This window comes from Theropithecus gelada, chromosome 7b (assembly GCF_003255815.1).
Source record: "Theropithecus gelada isolate Dixy chromosome 7b, Tgel_1.0, whole genome shotgun sequence".
Taxonomy (NCBI): domain Eukaryota; kingdom Metazoa; phylum Chordata; class Mammalia; order Primates; family Cercopithecidae; genus Theropithecus; species Theropithecus gelada.
The window spans coordinates 75128129-75145251 of NC_037675.1; the positions used below are offsets into that span (position 1 = coordinate 75128129).

The window sequence follows — 17123 nt, forward strand, 5'->3', positions numbered from 1 at the left end:
ACTAAAAAATACAAAAAACTAGCCGGGCGAGGTGGTGGGCGCCTGTAGTCCCAGCTACTCGGGAGGCTGAGGCAGGAGAATGGCGTGAACCCAGGAGGCGGAGCTTGCAGTGAGCTGAGATCCAGCCACTGCACTCCAGCCTGGGCGACAGAGCAAGACTCCGTCTCAAAAAAAAAAAAAAAAAAAAAAAGTAAATTGGTATCCTTTTGTAGTTCATAAGCGTGACAATTGGCTTTTCACTTTCATCTGTGAGATGTGCCTAACTCAAACCTTGTTATATTGTCAGCACATTACCCATCTGATGTGGGGGAAAAAAAAAAAAGAAAAACATACATTGGAACCAGATATGTGCCTGTCGTCATAGCTACCCGGGAGCCTGAGGCAGGTGGATCTCTTGAAAAGGCTGTAGTGTGCTATGATCACATCTGTGAATACTAGCCATTGCACTCCAGCCTCAGCAACATAGCGAGACCCCATCTTGTATTTATTTACTTATTTTTGAGACGGAGTTTCGCTGTGTCACCAGGCTGGAGTGCAGTGGTAATCTTGGCTCACTGCAACCTCCGCCTCCCAGGTTCAAGCAATTCTCCTGCCTCAGCCTCCTGAGTAGCTGGGATTACAGGCAAGCACCACCATGCCCAGCTAATTTTTGTACTTTTAGTAGAGATAGGGTTTCACCATGTTGGCCAGAATGGTCTCGATCTCTTGACCTTGTGATTCGCCTGCCTCGGCCTCCCAAAGTGCTGGGATTACAGGTGTGAGCCACCAAGCCCGGCCTTTTTTTTTTTTTTTTTTTTTTTTGAGACAGAGTTTTGCTCTGTCACCCAGGCAGGAGTGCAGTGGCATGATCTTGGCTCATTGCAACCTCTGCCTCCCGGGTTCAAGTGATTCTTGTGCCTCAGCCTCCCAAGTAGCTGGGATTGCAGGCATGCACCACCATCCCCGGCTAATTTTTGTATTTTTGGTAGAGACAGGGTTTCTCCATGTTGACCAGGCTGGTCTCAAACTCCTGACCTCAAGTGATCTGCCCACCTCAGCCTCCCAAAGTGCTGGGATGACAGGTATGAGCCACCCGCACCTAGCCCCATCTCTTAAATAAAAGAATATATTGATTAATGTAAAAAAGGGACTAATTTAAATAAAATATTAATCAAAAAATAGTATAGGTACAGTTGATTTTGAAAAAGTTGTGCAGAAGATGCAAGACTACAGTTTGGAGAAACAATGCAATGTGAAGTTGGAAATGTTTCTTAACTCTCTGACCCTGATTCCTGGCCTGCTAAATGAAATGGTGATATTTCCCTGGATTTGTTAAAAGGCAACCTCAGCCTAAGGTCCTGCACATGGATGGTTTCTGATGAAGGAGGATAGTTGATGAATTGACTGAGCTCCCACCCTGGTGCCAGGCCCTAGGCTTTCAAATATTAACTCTGCATCCTCACAATAACTCCACTGCAGGAGCTAGTGGTGCTATTCCCATTCAGCAACCCCTGGGGAGTAGTTGTTTATTCTCATTTTACAGATGAATGAGCTATGGCTCAGAGAGGTTAAGTAACTTACCTGAAGTCACAGAGCTAGTGAGTGGCTCAAGGATGAGATTCAACTCAGACCCTGACTTCAAAACTCCTGCTCTTTCCCTTTCGCCACATTGCCCCCTCTTCACCCAACCTGATTAAACAATCCACCTGTCCAGCCTGGGCAACATGGCGAAACCCCATCTCTACCAAAAATACAAAAAATAGCCAGGCATGGTGGTGCATCCCTGTGGTCATAGCTTCTCAGGAGGCTGAGGAGGGAGGATCACTTGAGTCTGGGAGGTGGAGGTTGCAGTGAGCTGAGATCGTGCCACTGCACTCCAGCCTGGGTGACAGAGTGAGACCACATCTCAAAAACAAAACAAACCAAAACAAAACAAACAAACAAACAAAAACAGAATCCACCTGCCATGGAAGGGGGTGTTTAGGACCAGGGAGGAGGAGGGACACAGAAGGAACTCCATCCCTTTCTCGAAGCTGAGCATCCTCGGTCTGGCTGCCAGCCTGAGGGACTCGCCTTTCTGGTTCTGGTTTCCCATTGTCTCCCCTGTCCCCAGTTGTTCGATGGAAAATTCTCTTTCTTCATCAGTCCCCCCAGGGCTGGAGTCCTTTCCTGCTGCAGGGTCCACGCCAACTCCTGCTGGGTTTTTCTCCTCCCGTCTCCTCACCTGTTCAGACTTTGGCCAACTGCCTGGCATTGGGCCATTGCTGACCCTTGACCCTCTGAGGCTCGGCTGGTATCTTGGTCCCCACGAATCTTCTGGTCTGATGGTGAGCTCCCCTCCAATGAAATAATCAAACTAGGCTACTTATCTCTCCTGCCACTGCCAATCACCTCTTTGGGCCACCATCATCTCCGGAGTGGGCACCTAGCATGCCCTCCAGCCTTGCGTGCCTTCATTCCTTTAACTAGTATGGTTCAAAGTGAGTTTACTGAGGTACAACTTGATTAGGAAACTCTCTGCTTATCCTTAAGCATCTCCCCACTGCCCTGTGGATAAAGTCTTGACTCCTTAGCCTGGATTTAAAGACCTTTGTGAACTGGTACTTCCTGTACCTTCCAGCCGCTTCTCTCCCCAGTCTTCTCTTCATCCCAGACAAGCCAGTCATTTGATACTGATTACAGTCCCTGAAGGCTTCTAGATGTCCTTGACACACAGTTGGTACTCACTAAATAGTAATTAACTCACTATGGCCTCTTGCCGCCAGTCTTTGTACATGCTGTTCCTTCAGTCTGGAATGCCCTTTCCTCCCCTGTTCTCCCAATTCTGCCTGATTGTTTTGGACTCCGCTCACATGTGATCTCCTCAAGGAAGCCTTCCTTGCCCTCCCATGTCAGGTACCTCTCTCTGTGCTACGATAATACCCTGTGCTGTCCTCTGGAAGCACAGGCCCTAGAGTCTAACTTCCTGGATTTACTTACTTATTTGTTTATTTTTGAGACAGGATCTCACTCTGACACCTAGGCAGAAATGCAGTGACATAATCAGGGTGCACTGCCACCTCTGCCTCCTGGGCTCAAGCGATCCCCCCACCTCAGCCTCCCAAGTAGCTGGGACTACAGGTGCGCACCACCGTGCCTAATTTTCTGTTTGTTTTATAGGGACAGGGTCTCGCCATGTTGCCCAGGCTGGTCTTGAACTCCTAGCCTCAAGCAATCTGCCTGCCTTGGCCTCTCAAAGTGATGGGATTACAGGCGTGCGCCACTGCACCCAGGCTGGATTTAAATTCTTGGTATGCTATGTGCCCCAGCTGTGTGACATTGGGCAAGTCACTTAACTTCTCTGTGCCTCTGTTTCCTCATCTGTAAGATGGAATAATAATAATATCTACTAATATGGTTTCTGTAAGGATTATATGAAACAATGCAGCCTCAACGGCTTAGTGCAGAGTCTGGCATATAGTGAACACTCCATAAATGTTAGCTATTATTATTCTAGCCCACATCATAATCTATGGTAGATACCAATTCCCTGCTTTGTCTTCCTCATTCTAAGCTCCTTGGGGGCAGGGAGTATATCTCATTTACCATTAAATCTCTGGGTGCCTCTCTCAGAACCTGACACACATGGTGCTCAATACATATTTATTTATTTTATTTATTTATTGAGACAGAGTCTTGCTCTGTCGCCCAGGCTGGAGTGCAGTGGCACAATCTCTGCTCACTGCAAGCTCCGCCTCCTGGGTTCACACCATTCTCCTGCCTCAGCCTCCTGAGTAGCTGGGACTACAGGCACCCGCCACCACGCCTGGCTAATTTTTTTGTAGTTTTAGGAGAGACGGGGTTTCACCATGTTAGCCAGGATGGTCTCGATCTCCTGACCTTGTGATCCGCCCGCCTCGGCCTCCCAAAGTGCTGGGATTACAGGTGTGAGTCACCGCACCTGGCCCTCAATACATATTTATTGAATGGATGAATGAATGAATGTATATCTCAGTTCTTGGTTTAGCTCAGCAGGCTTTGCCTAATCCTGAAGTTCTTTCTGGATTCCCAAGACCAGTTTTCCTTGCTCTGGCCTGGGCAGGTCACAGCCCAGATCTTGTTTATGGCATTTGAATTTCAGATCTACATAACTGGTCTCAACATCAGACAGACATCCCCCCAGGTAGCATATAAGAGAAGTGGCTCATAGTTTGGTAGAAATGCCCTCTCAGCACCTCCACCTTCCTTTGTTCTAATTTGTCATGATGAGGCATGGGCAGCAGTCACACAGAACAGGCCATTCCTCCTCTCAACGAGGGTTTGCAGCACCAGGCCCTGTTGGGTGCCGAGGATGCCAGGGAAAATAGGGTATGAGCCCTGTTTCCGGAGCTTCCTGAGGAGTGGCTGGCTCCAGATCTGGCTGACCAGGCGAGGAGACAGGCAGTTCCGGTGCTGGGTACACACAGCCCATGTCAGGATGTGACCAAAGCATGGGACTGGGAACCAGGGCAGGAAGGCAGGACCAGGAACTCTGGTTCATAGGATCTGGAGCAAGTCAAAAGTGAGGGAGGGAGGAGGTGAGCAACTCTGAGAAGCGGCTGAGTGGAGCCTGGCAGAGGTCAGAGTCTATTAGGCGAGGTCCTCCCAGGTCTATTACCATCAGGGAGGACAGCACTCCCAGTGCAGGGGTTGTTGTCAGCCTTGCTCTTTTTTTTTTTCCTTCCTGTCTCTGTGGAGGAGCTAGAAGGCAGAGAGAAAGTCACTCAGGACTTCTCATCCCAGAAGTAAAGATGAGGAGCCGGGCGCGGTGGCTCAAGCCTGTAATCCCAGCACTTTGGGAGGCCGAGACGGGCGGATCACGAGGTCAGGAGATCGAGACCATCCTGGCTAACACGGTGAAACCCCGTCTCTACCAAAAAAATACAGAAAACTAGCCGGGCAAGGTGGTGGGCGCCTGTAGTCCCAGCTACTTGGGGGGCTGAGGCAGGAGAATGGCGTGAACCCGGGAGGCGGAGCTAGCAGTGAGCTGAGATCCGGCCACTGCACTCCACCCTGGGCGACCGAGCGAGACTCCGTCTCAAAAAAAAAACAAAACAAAAAAAAAACAAAAACAACACAGAAGTAAAGATGAGGAAAGCAGCAGCAGCAGCCACAGGCCACTATTCCAGAGCAGCTTTGGGTTCCTGTCAAGACCTGCTTTGAGAAGGAGGTGGCTGTGGGGCTGGAGGGCCGGGCCTGTTCCTGAGCTGGCTGCTGGCAGCACAGCAATGAGGCAACATTAAGAACTGCGACACGAGACCCAGTCCTGCTACTAAACCAACTGTGTGGACTTGCATAAGTCACTTCACCCCTTGGGCCTCCATTTCTGCACTTTGGAAAGGAGTGTTGGGACGATGTGAAGGGTTTGCAACATTCTAACATGAAGACTTCCTTTTGAAAGCACAACATTTCAAAGAGTCCACATGATAGTAGTGTTCATTTTGGCATCTGTTGATTTAAAAAATACAAAATTAGGCTGGGTGTAGTCGCTCATGCCTGTAATTCCAAAACTTTGGGAGGCCGAGGCAGGAGGATCACCTGAAGTCAGGAGTTCGAGACCAGCCTGGCCAACATGGTGAAGCATCGTCTCTAATAAAAATACAAAAATTAGCTGGGTGTGGTGGTACATGCCTGTAATCCCAGCTACTCGGGAGGCTGAGGCAAGAGAATCATTTGAACCTGGGAGGCAGAGGTTGCAGTGAGCTGAGATTGTACCACTGCACTCCAGCCTGGGCAATAGGACAAGACTCCATTAAAAAAAAAAAAATACAAAATTAGGCATGGTGGTGTTTGCCTGTAGTCCCATCTATTTGAGAGGCTAAGGCGGGAGGAGCACTTGAGCCCAGGAATTTGAGTTTGCAGTGAGCTGTGGTATGCCTGTGAATAGCTGCTGCAATCCAGCTTGGGCAACATAGCGAGATTCCATCTCTAGTCTTTAAAAAAAGGAAAAATACGGCCGGGCACGGTGGCTCACACTTGTAATCCTAGCACTTTGGGAGGTCAAGGAGAGAGGATCACCTAAGGTCAGGAATTCGAGACCAGCCTGGCCAACATGGCAAAACCTGTCTCTACTAAAAATACAAAAATTAGCCAGGTGTGGTGGCGCACACCTGTAATCCTAGCTACTCGGGAGGCTGAGGCAGGAGAATTGCTTGAACCCAGGAGGCAGAGGTTGCAGTGAGCTGAGATCATGCCACTGCACTCCAGATTGGGCAACATAAAGAGATCCCATCTCTATTTTTTTTTAAAAGGAAAAATACAAGGGATACCAGAGCACTGGGCCAGTGCTTGTTATAAAGTCCATCAATGGGCAGGGCACGGTGGCTCATGCCTATAATCCCAACACTTTGGGAGGCCAAAGCGAGTGAATCATGAGGTCAGGAGTTTGAGACCAGTCTGGCCAACATGGAGAAACCCCTTCTCTACTAAAACTTTGTAGTTTTTTGTAAAATTAGCTGGGTGTAGTGGTGGGCGCCTGTAATCCCAGCTACTTGGGAGGCTGAGGCAGGACAATCCTTTGAACCCCGGAGGTGGAGGTTTCAGTCAGCTGAGATCGCGCCACTGCACTCCAGCCTGGGCAAAAAGAGCGAAACTCCGTTTCAAAAACATAAAAATAAAAAAATAAAGTCCATCAATGATGCCAATACGATGGAACAAAATTTGAAAGCAGGGTAATGAGTAACATTTGTTACTTTTTGGCTACCCGGTTTTGGAGTCCCTTCCCAGGTTTGTGGAAGATGCCATCTTAGGAGTCTTCATGGAAGCTGGAGCCTTTTGCTTACCTGTCAACATAGAGGCTGAAAATGCCAGATGCTTCTCAACCTCCTTTAGCTGCAGGGCTTAGTCATGTGATCTTGGCTGGGCCACTCAGGTTCCGTGGACCGAGGAGCCTGGACCAAGCCAGAGCCCGGCACAGAACCTTTTCTGGTGGAAGTGGCCATGGCTACTGCAGCCTTGTCCAGATTCCAGGGCAACAGCAGCAGGGTCATGGTTCAGACCCCAGCCATGGTTGTGGCACAGCTGCCCAGTGTTCTGAGAACAGAGCAGGACTGTCTGCATAGCTTGTGCTCCACAGTTCTGGCCATGTTCCTGGCTGCCGTCTCACACCCTTTGCTCTCATTCATGCCCTAAACTGGCTCTTTAGCCTTCCTAGAGACCTGTGGGCTGCCCAGCATCTTTACATAAATCCCTCTTCTGCTTAAAATCATCCAGAGCCAGTTTCTGTTGCATTTTTAAGTCAGAGTTCTGACCAATTCACAGTCTTATTTCAGTCTCCTCATCCAACTTATTTTTGCATTTTGCTTTGGTACACACGGTTCTGAGAAAATTCTGATCATACAGATGGATGGTTATAAATAATAATGATAACAACTATTACTGGCTGGGCACTGTGGCTCCTGCCTGTCATCCCAGCACTTTGGGTGGCTAGGGCAGGAGGATCACTTGAGCCCAGGAGTTCAAGACCAGCCTGGGCAACATAGCGAGACCCCGTCTCTACAAAAAACAATTTAAAAAATAGCCAGGCATCTTGGTGCATGTCTGTAGTTCCAGCTACTTGGGAGACTGGGGTGGGAGGATTGCTTGAGCCCAGGAAGTTGAGACTACAGTGAACCATGATCACACCACTGCACTCCAACCTGGGTGACAGAGCGAGACACAACAACAGCCGCCACAAAAAACTGTTACGTAGCACTCACTATATGCCAGGCCCTGTCCTAATCACTTTGCATATATTAATTCACTTAACAAACGTTTTGAAGTGGGTCTATCATTAACATCCCCCTTTTGTAAATGAGAAAACTGAGGGACAGAGGAGTGTTTTGTCTGAGGTCAAGGACTTAAATCTAGGCAGTCCCAATCCAGGATTTGTGCTCTTAACTCCTGCTAAAGGATTTTTTTTCAGATTCTCTTTTGAGATTAGAATAGTGTTCAATTAAACCAATCTAGAAGCTAGAAAGAGAAGCAGTAGAAATATTTGTTTCAAAGTTGAATGAGTAACTATCAAAATATATAACAACTGCTTTTCGTCATCATAAACATAAAAATCAGACAATAAACAACTAAAACTTATGACAAATATTAAACAAACAAGACAATTTCATCACTCTGCCGGTGGTGTTCCCTGTTATAGTTCTGGTGGTTTATGGAGCCTGGTACACCCAACTGCAGGAAGCTCTCGGCTCTTCATTGCTTTGCTCTTCACAAGCAGACGTGCCCAGGCTGGCACAGCACTGCAACATCCGCTTGACACACCCATCTCAGTGCTAGCTGGGCTCAGAGATGCTGGGAGGAGCTTGTGCCAAAGTCTGCACAAAATTGAGTTTAGAAAAAAATTACTGCTGAGCACGGCAGCTCACACCTGTAATCCCAGCACTTTGGGAGGCTGAGGTGGGCAGATCACCTGAGGTTGGGAGTTTGAGACCAGCCTGACCAACATGGAGAAACCCCTTCTCTACTAAAAATACAAAATTAGCCGGGCGTGGTGGCACTTGCTTGTAATCTCAGCTACTTGGGAGGCTGAGGCAGAAGAATTGCTTGAACCTGGGAGGCAGAGGTTGCAGTGAGCTGAGATCACACCATTGCACTCCAGCCTGGGCAGCAAGAGCGAAACTCTGTCTCAAAAAATAAAAAAACACTACACAGATGGGGGTATGTCAGGGAGGCACAGGAGTAAACTGTGCCCCAGTGGCCAAAGTTGGAACAATGTCACCAACAAGATAAAGTAATATTGGATTACAACCCAAAGTGTAGAATGGCTGTGAATCGATACTTACATAATTTTTAATTTAAAAAAGAGTAAAAATAGGCTGGGCCCAGTGCCTCACACCTGTAATCCCAGAACTTTGGGAGACCGAGGCGGGCAGATCATTAGAGGTCAGGAGTTCAAGACCAGCCTCGCCAACATGGTGAAACCCCCATCTTTACTGAAAATACAAAAATTAGCCAGGTGGAGTGGCAGGTGCCTGTAATCCCAGCTACCTGGGAGGCTGAGGCAGGAGAATTGCTTGAACCAGGGAGGCAGAGATTGCAGTGAGCTGAGATTGTGCCGTTGCACTCCAGCCTGGGTGATAGAGTGACACTCCATCTCAAAAAAAAAAAAAAAAAAAAAAAGAATAAAAACAAATACTGCTTCAGCTAGGTGATCAAGGTCAACATCAACACTCATAAATCATGTTGATAAATCATGTTGATAGTACATACCCTTGAATGATATAATGAAAATGACACCTTTATCTCTGTGATCTTCCTTCCCAAGTCTCTTAACTCCAGTCTACTTGTGAGAAAACCATCAGATAAATCTCACTAGAGGGCCATACTACAAAATTCTCTGCTAGTACTCTTCAAAACTCAGAAGGTCATCAAAAACGAGGAAAGTCTGAAAAATTGTCACAGCCAAGAGAAGCCTAAGGAGATATGAGAGCAAAATGTAAGGTATTATCTTAAACAGGATCCAGGGACAGAAAAAGGCTTTTAGGTAAAAATATGAATAAATTATGGACTTTAGTTAATAATGTGTCAACATTGGTCTATCAATTGTGACAAATGTACCCTATCAATTTAAGATGTTAATAGGAGAAAGTGACTGCTGGAAAGGGGAAGGTAACATGGGAACTCTATTATTTGCTCAATGTTTTTGCAAATCTAAAATTTTTCTTTCCTTTTTGTTTTTTGTTTTGTTTGTTTTTTTGAGATGGAGTCCCGCTCTGTCACCCAGGCTGGAGTGCAGTGGCGTGATCTAGGCTCACTGTAACCTCCACCTCCCGGGTTCAAGCAATGCTCCTGCCTCAGTCTCCTGAGTAGCTGGGATTATAGGCACATGCCACCATGCCTGGCTAATTTTTTATATTTTTAGTAGAGACGGGGTTTCACCATGTTAGCCAAGATGGTCTTGATCTCCTGACCTCGTGATCCACTTGCCTTGGCCTCCCAAAGTGCTGGGATTGCAGGCGTGAGCCATCGCACCTGCCCTAAAATTTTTCTAAAATATAAAATCTATTAATAAAAAATAAAATTGGCTGCCCTGTTAAAAAATTAGTTTACCTGGTGATGCAACTTAAACCACCAAGGTCTTGACATGCTAAAAGTAAGCATTTAATGCACTTATATTGTTATGGACTAAACTTTTTTAGAGACAGAGTCTTGCTGTGACACCCAGGCTGGATAGAGTGCAGTGGCTATTCACAGGTACGATCACAGTGTGTTAAAACCCTTAACTCCTGGGCTCAAGTGATCCTCCCACCTTGGCCTCCCAAGTAGCTGAGACTATAGGCACATGGAACCATACTTGGCTAAGTTTTCAAATTTTTTTTGTAGAGACAAGGTCTTGCTATGTTGCCCAGGCTGGTCAAGCTATCCTCCTGCCTCAGCCTACCAAAGTGCTGGGATTACAGGTGTGAGCCACCAAACCTGTCCCCTAAACTTTTTTTTTTTTTTTTTTTTTTTGAGACGAAGTCTCACTCTTTTGCCCAGGCTGGAGTGCAGTGGCACAATCTCGGCTCACTGCAAGCTCCGCCTCCCGGGTTCACACCATTCTCTTGCCTCAGCCTCTCGAGTAGCTGGGACTACAGATGCCCACCACCACGCCCGGCTAATTTTTTGTATTTTTAGTGGAGACAGGGTTTCACCATGTTAGTCAGGATGGTCTCGATCTCCTGACCTCATGATCCACCCGCCTTGGCCCCCCAAAGATTACAGGCGTGAGCCACCGCGCCCGGCCCCCTAAACATTTTAATAGCTGTTTTAAGACATATTTAAATAGGGCCAGAGGTGGTGGCTCATGTCTATAATCTCAACACTTTGGGAGGCCAGGGCAGGAGAATCGCTTGAGCCTCCAGGGGTTTGAGACCGGCCTGAATAACATGGCAAAAGCCCATATTTAAGGGGAAAAAAAAATACAAAAGAAATTAGCTGAGCATGGTGGCATGTGCCTATAGTCCCAGCTACTCTGGAGGCTGAGATGGGACCTAGGGGAGGTCAAGGCTGCAATGAGCCAAGATCATGCCACTGCACTCCAGCCTGGGCAACAGTGCGAGATCCTGTCTCAAAAAAAAATAATAATAATAGGCCGGGCGCGGTGGCTCAAGCCTGTAATCCCAGCACTTTGGGAGGCCGAGACGGGTGGATCACGAGGTCAGAAGATCGAGACCATCCTGGCGAACACGGTGAAACCCCATCTCTACTAAAAAATACAAAAAACTAGCCGGGCGAGATGGCGGGCGCCTGTAGTCCCAGTTACTTGGGAGGCTGAGGCAGGAGAATGGCGTAAACCCGGGAGGCGGAGCTTGCAGTGAGCTGAGATCCGGCCACTGCACTCCAGCCCGGGCGACAGAGCGAGACTCTGTCTCAAAAAAAAAAAAAAAAAAAAAAAAGTTTAGGGGACAGGTTTGGTGGCTCACACCTGTAATCCCAGCACTTTGGTAGGCTGAGGCAGGAGGATAGCTTGACCAGCCTGGGCAACATAGCAAGACCTTGTCTCTACAAAAAAAATTTGAATAATAATAAAATAAGAAAAAAGAGAAAAATATTTAAATATAATTGTATTGAGATTCTAATATTTCCATTGGCACTGCTGAATGACCTCAGAGTAGCTGAGCACAGTTTGAAATCCACTGATCCGCCCTGATGGAAGGGAAACAAAAGATAACACCCTTAGTCTTTGTCTCTAAAACTCTCCGGATCTCTGAGGTGGAGGAAAAAACTCCATATGTCAAGGCAAAGCACTTAGAATCAACTCAATGATTTCCCCGTCCCTCCCACCACCACCCAAGACACTGTATGAGCAACTGTTTGAAGCCAAGGCTGCAGTTGTCTTTGTCCTGCATCTGCCTGTCAAGCCCAGCGCTCCCAAGCTGCGGGAAGGGCAGAAAGCTGGAATTAAGTGGGGCAACAGATGGTTGGGACATGGCCTCTTGATGCTCAGCTGCACTGTCCAGCCTGCCAAGCTGTGTACATTTCAAACGTTTGAGGTTCAACCAAAGGAGACGAGTAATGATTTTAAATCACTTGCTGAAACACATGGTTAATCCCTGGGTAGCCAGAGAAGAGTGCCTTAAAACCCTACTTAAATCTAGTCGGGGAGCAAGAAAACTCCGTGTGCTTTCTCGGCTTTGAACCTAGATCAGGCCACCCTACGTGCAGCTGGCCATTTGTTCAGGATCCCAGTGTGCATCCTGCTTTCTATGCTTTTCGAAAGGCTCAGGTGTTTCCGTCTATGTGTTGATTTGGGGTGACAGTGGGGAGAAGATAGTCTGTTCAGCAGGTAGGTTTGGATCCCGAGAAATGATGTACCCTGGCATTTGCCTCCTGGTCTGGAAATGGAGGACTTCTAGGTCAACCTGCTTCATAAATTCCATTAGCTGTTTTTTTCCTGTCCTGGTTCAGGTCTTTCTTATTTCTTGTATGGATGTTGCCAACAGTCTTCAGTTTCTTCTCAGTCCTGTGTCAGTAGGCTCTCCTACTACACAGGGGCATCTCATTATTACACAGCATCTCCCATTTTGACTATACCCATTCCTCGCCTCTGCATCTCTCTCCAACTACTGCTCCTTTTCTCCCCTTCATCACAAAGCTTCTTGAAATAGTAGTCAGGGCCAGGTGCGGAGGCTCATGCGTGTAATCCTAATGTTTTGGGAGGCTGAGGCAGACGGATCGTTTGAGGCCAGGAGTTGGCGGCCAGCCAGGGCAACATAGTTGGACACTGTCTTCATACAAAAAAATTAAAAATTAGCCCAGCAAGGTGGTGCACACCTGTACCCCCAGTAACTCTGTAGGCTGAGGTGGGAGGATCACTTCAGCCCAGGAGTTCAAGGCTTCAATGAGCTATGATTCTGCCACTGCATTCCAGCCTGGGTGATAGAGCGAGACCCTGTCTCAAAACAAGGAAAAAAAGAAAGAGTCTAGAGTCTACTCTCTATGGTTTCATTCTTCCTGTTCACTCATCTGTCCCTACTGTTCCACTGAAACTTCCCTTGTAAAGGTTGCCAGCAACTTATATATTGCAAAATCTAATGAGTTTACCTCTGCCCTCGTAGAACTTGACCCTTCAGTAGCATTTGACACAGTTGACCATTTCCTCCTTCTCGAGGCATTCTTCCTTCTTGGTTTTAACGATGATATTCTCTCCTGGTTTTCCTCTACCTCTATAGCCTCCTCTTCTCAGTCTCCTTGGCAGGCTTCTCTTTTATCTGACCATTAGTGTTGGGGTACTTTAGGGCTTGGTTCTGAAATAGCATCTAGTTGCTGTCTAAAGCTGTCAAAATGATCTCATCTACTCCAGAGCTCTAAATACCACCTAAATACTAATGACACCCAATTTTACATCTCCATGCCTGAGCCCAGACTCATTCATGCTCCTCTTGCTTTATGTCTCCACCTGGCTAACAGGCACTTCAAATCTTGCATTTCCACATTGGAGCTCTTCATTCTCTTTATCCTCAAAATCTCTCCCTCTCCTCTCCCCTCCCCTTCACCCCTTTAGCTTCTTTATCCATCTATTTGCACAGGGCAAATTCTTTAAGTCATCTTTCACTCTTACTTTTCCCTCATCCTACACATCCAGCCCATCACCATGTTTAGTCAGTTCTATTAAATACCTCTTGTCTCTACCTCACTTTTCTTTCCATTTCCACAGACACATTCTTAGTCTCAGCCACCCTCGTCTTTCCCCTGGACAACTGAAAAAGCCTCTTTAGTGGCCTCCCTGCTTCACATCAGTCCCTCCCAAATACATTCTCCACCAGAAGTGAGAATGAACACTTCAAAAATGTAATTTGGGGCTGGGTGCGGTGGCTCATGCCTGTCATCCTAGCATTTTGGGAAGCCGAGGCAGGCAGATCATTTGAAGTCAGGAGTTCCAGACCAGCCTCGCCAACATGGTGAAACCCCGTCTCTACTAAAAATACAAAAATTTGCCAGGTATGGTGGCAATCCCAGCTACTCGGGAGGCTGAGGCACGAGAATTACTTGAACCCAGGAGGTGGAGGTTGCAGTGAGCCAAGATCATGCCACTGCACCCCAGCCTGGGCAACAGAACAAGGCTCTGTCTCAAAAAAAAAAAAATAGTCATTTGGTGATATATAGTCATCGTCTCATTAAAGGAGTATTTATTGAGTGTCTGCTGTTGTGCGATGTATCAGACAGTGAACAAGTCTCTGCTGTTTAGAAGCTTATAGTCTCATGCTGAGAGAAAAGCAATCAACAAATTCATGTTAGAAGGTGGTGATAACCGTATGGAATAAAATAGATCAGGTAAGGGGATCTCAGGGAACATAGGTCTATGTGTAACTTGCAGGGGTTTGTAATTTTAAATAGGGGAGTAGGAAATGTTTGATCTCTAAATATCATTTCCTACTAAAAGAGTTCCTAAGAGAAATGTCTAATTCCATGCCAGAGCTAAGAAATGCGTAAGATGATTCTGGAATATCTTGTTACACCAGAAAACAAAGAACCTAACAAAGACTGTTGGGGTGGCATCAAAAGGACACAGTAGCCAAGTTCAAGAGACTCTCATTTGCCAAATATGGAACAATTTGAGTGTCTGAAAAAATAACAACTGCAATGGGTCAAAATATGTACATGTCCAAATACCTGAGTTCGGCCAGGCATGGTGGCTCACGCCTGTAATCCCAGCACTTTGGGAGGCCGAGGCGGGTGGATCACAAGGTCAGGAGATCGAGACCATCCTGGCTGACATGGTGAAACCCCATCTCTACTAAAAATACAAAAAATTAGCTGAGCATGGTGGCGGGCGCCTGTAGTCCCAGCCACTCGGGAGGCTGAGGCAGGAGAATGGCATGAACCCGGGAGGTGGAGGTTGCAGTGCGCGGAGATCGTGCCACTGTGCCCCAGCCTGGGCGACAGAGCGAGACTCTGTCTCAAAAAAAAAACACACCTGAGATCATAATGATACTTTTAAAGTCAAGAACACAACCCATTGGTCACCTTTGGCAAGTTCTAGGGAACCGATTAATTATTCTGAAAACTGGTGAAGAAAAGGACAGAAATAAGCATGTTGCCTGCTTTCTCTATATGAAAATAACCAAGGAAACCAAATAGTTGACGAGGAAAAGTTCCTCTTTATAGACATATTCCAGCTAAGACATGAAGAAAAAAGATAGAATTAGAATATCATCATTTTACAGCCTCTGGGGACATAATCAGTCTACGCCACGATCATCCCCAGCTTCTAACATCACAAAAAGAGCAAAAGCCAGATATTCAGCTCCTGACGAGTGGACGCAATACATCTTGTGAAGTAGTTTGGGTTTCCAGATAAAATACACAGTGTCCGGTTAAATTTGGATTTCAAATATCAAATAAATTTTAGTATAAATATATCCCAAATATTCCATGAGACATACATATGCTGAAAAATGTTCAAGGACCAGGTTGGGCGCGGTGGCTCACACCTGTAATCCTAGCACTTTGGGAGGCCGAGGCAGGCAGATCATGAGGTCAGGAGATCGAGACCATCCTGGCCAACACGGTGAAACCCCATCTCTACTAAAAATATAAACATTAACTGGGCGTAGTGGCCCGTGCCTGTAATCCCAGCTACTCGGGAGGCTGAGGCAGGAGAATCGCTTGAACCAGGGAGTTGGAGGATGCAGAGAGCTGAGATCACGCCACGGCACTCCAACCTGGTGACAGAGTGAGACTTTGTCCCCCTGCCCCCCGCCAAAAAAAAAAGTTCAGGGACTGTGTGCAGTGACTCACACCTATAATCCCAGCATTTTGGGAGGTAGAGGCAGGCAGATTGCTTGAGCCCAGTAGTTCAAGACCAGCCTGGGCAACATACCAAGACCTCATCCTTACAAAAAATTGGCCAGGCAAGGTGGTGCATGCCTGTGGTCCCAGCTCCCTGAGAGGCTGAGGTGGGAGGATTGCTTGAGCCTGGGAGGCAGAGGTTGCGTTGAGCCGAGATCGTCACTGCACTCCAGCCTGGGTGACACAGCAAGACTCTATTTCAAAAAAAAAAAAAGCTCATTATCTGAAATTAAAACTTAACTGGGCATCTTGTATTTTTTTTTACTAATCCTGGTAACCCTAGAAGTAGTCTGGCCAAAATAGTCACACCTGAACCCACTTTAACCTCAAAATCTAACTACCAGGAAGCACAGCAATATTATAATCAGCAACATTCAGAGTGCGAGAAACTTTGTCCTGCAGAACAGACCACTCAACTTTTTCAACAAGTAGAAAAAGAGAGAGAGAAAAAGAGACGGAATTTTGTTTAGATTCTGATTCAGAAAATCAAGGGTAGGTGCAGCCACTACAAAAATTGGTCTGGCTTCTGAGATCCCCCTTCCTCTGACTCCAGGCTTCCCCTGGGCTTTCACTTCATGGTGCAGCAACACCAAACCACTTTGAATTGAGGCCCCTTAGAGGCAATCTTGAAAGATGCTTGAGGCCAAGTCTTGTTTTACTAAACCAGATTACAAGTGGAGGGGTGATGTGAGGAGGGGAGAAAAAGCTAAGATCCTAGTGTCTGGGGTGGGATGGGATGAGAGCTGAGGTACAGCAACTGCGATGAGAGGGCACTTTGGGGAAGGAGCAGAGAGGTTTTTAAAAGGCAGTGATTGGGAAGTTTTGTTGGTGATGTGTGATGTCTGCTCATCCTTTTCCTGCTCATGTCTTTGGAGCAGGGTAATTTAGATGCTGGGCTGGATCTACAGGGCTTAGAAGTGTGGATGAAGGCCGAGTGCGGTGGCTCATGCCTGTAATCCGAGAGTTTTGGGAGGCCAAGGTGGGTGGATCACTTGAGGTCAGGAGTTCAAGACCAGCCTAGCCAACATGATGAAACCCCATCTCTACTAAAAACACAAAAATTAGCTGGGCATAGTGGTGCATGCCTGTAGTTTCAGCTACCTGGGAGGCTGAGGCAGGAGAATCGCTTGCATCCAGGAGACGGAGGTTGCAGTGAGCCGAGATCGCACCACTGCACTCCAGCCTGGGCGACAGAGCAAGACTCCATATCAAACAAACAAACAAACAAACAAAAAACCATGCTGGGCACAATGGCTCATGCCTGTAATCCCAGTACTTTGGGAGGCCGAGGCGGGTGGATCATGATGTTAGGAGTTCGAGACCAGCCTGGCCAACATGGTGAAACCCTGTCTCTACTAAAA

At 47.0% G+C, this 17123-nt stretch overlaps 1 non-coding gene across 1 annotated transcript; it reads left to right on the forward strand.

Moving 5' to 3' along the window:
- Nucleotides 1–200: 200 nt before the first annotated feature.
- On the forward strand, nt 201–304 carry LOC112629619. Its single transcript, XR_003120706.1, has one exon. It is a non-coding gene; the product is annotated as a small nucleolar RNA U13 (small nucleolar RNA).
- Nucleotides 305–17123: the final 16819 nt, after the last annotated feature.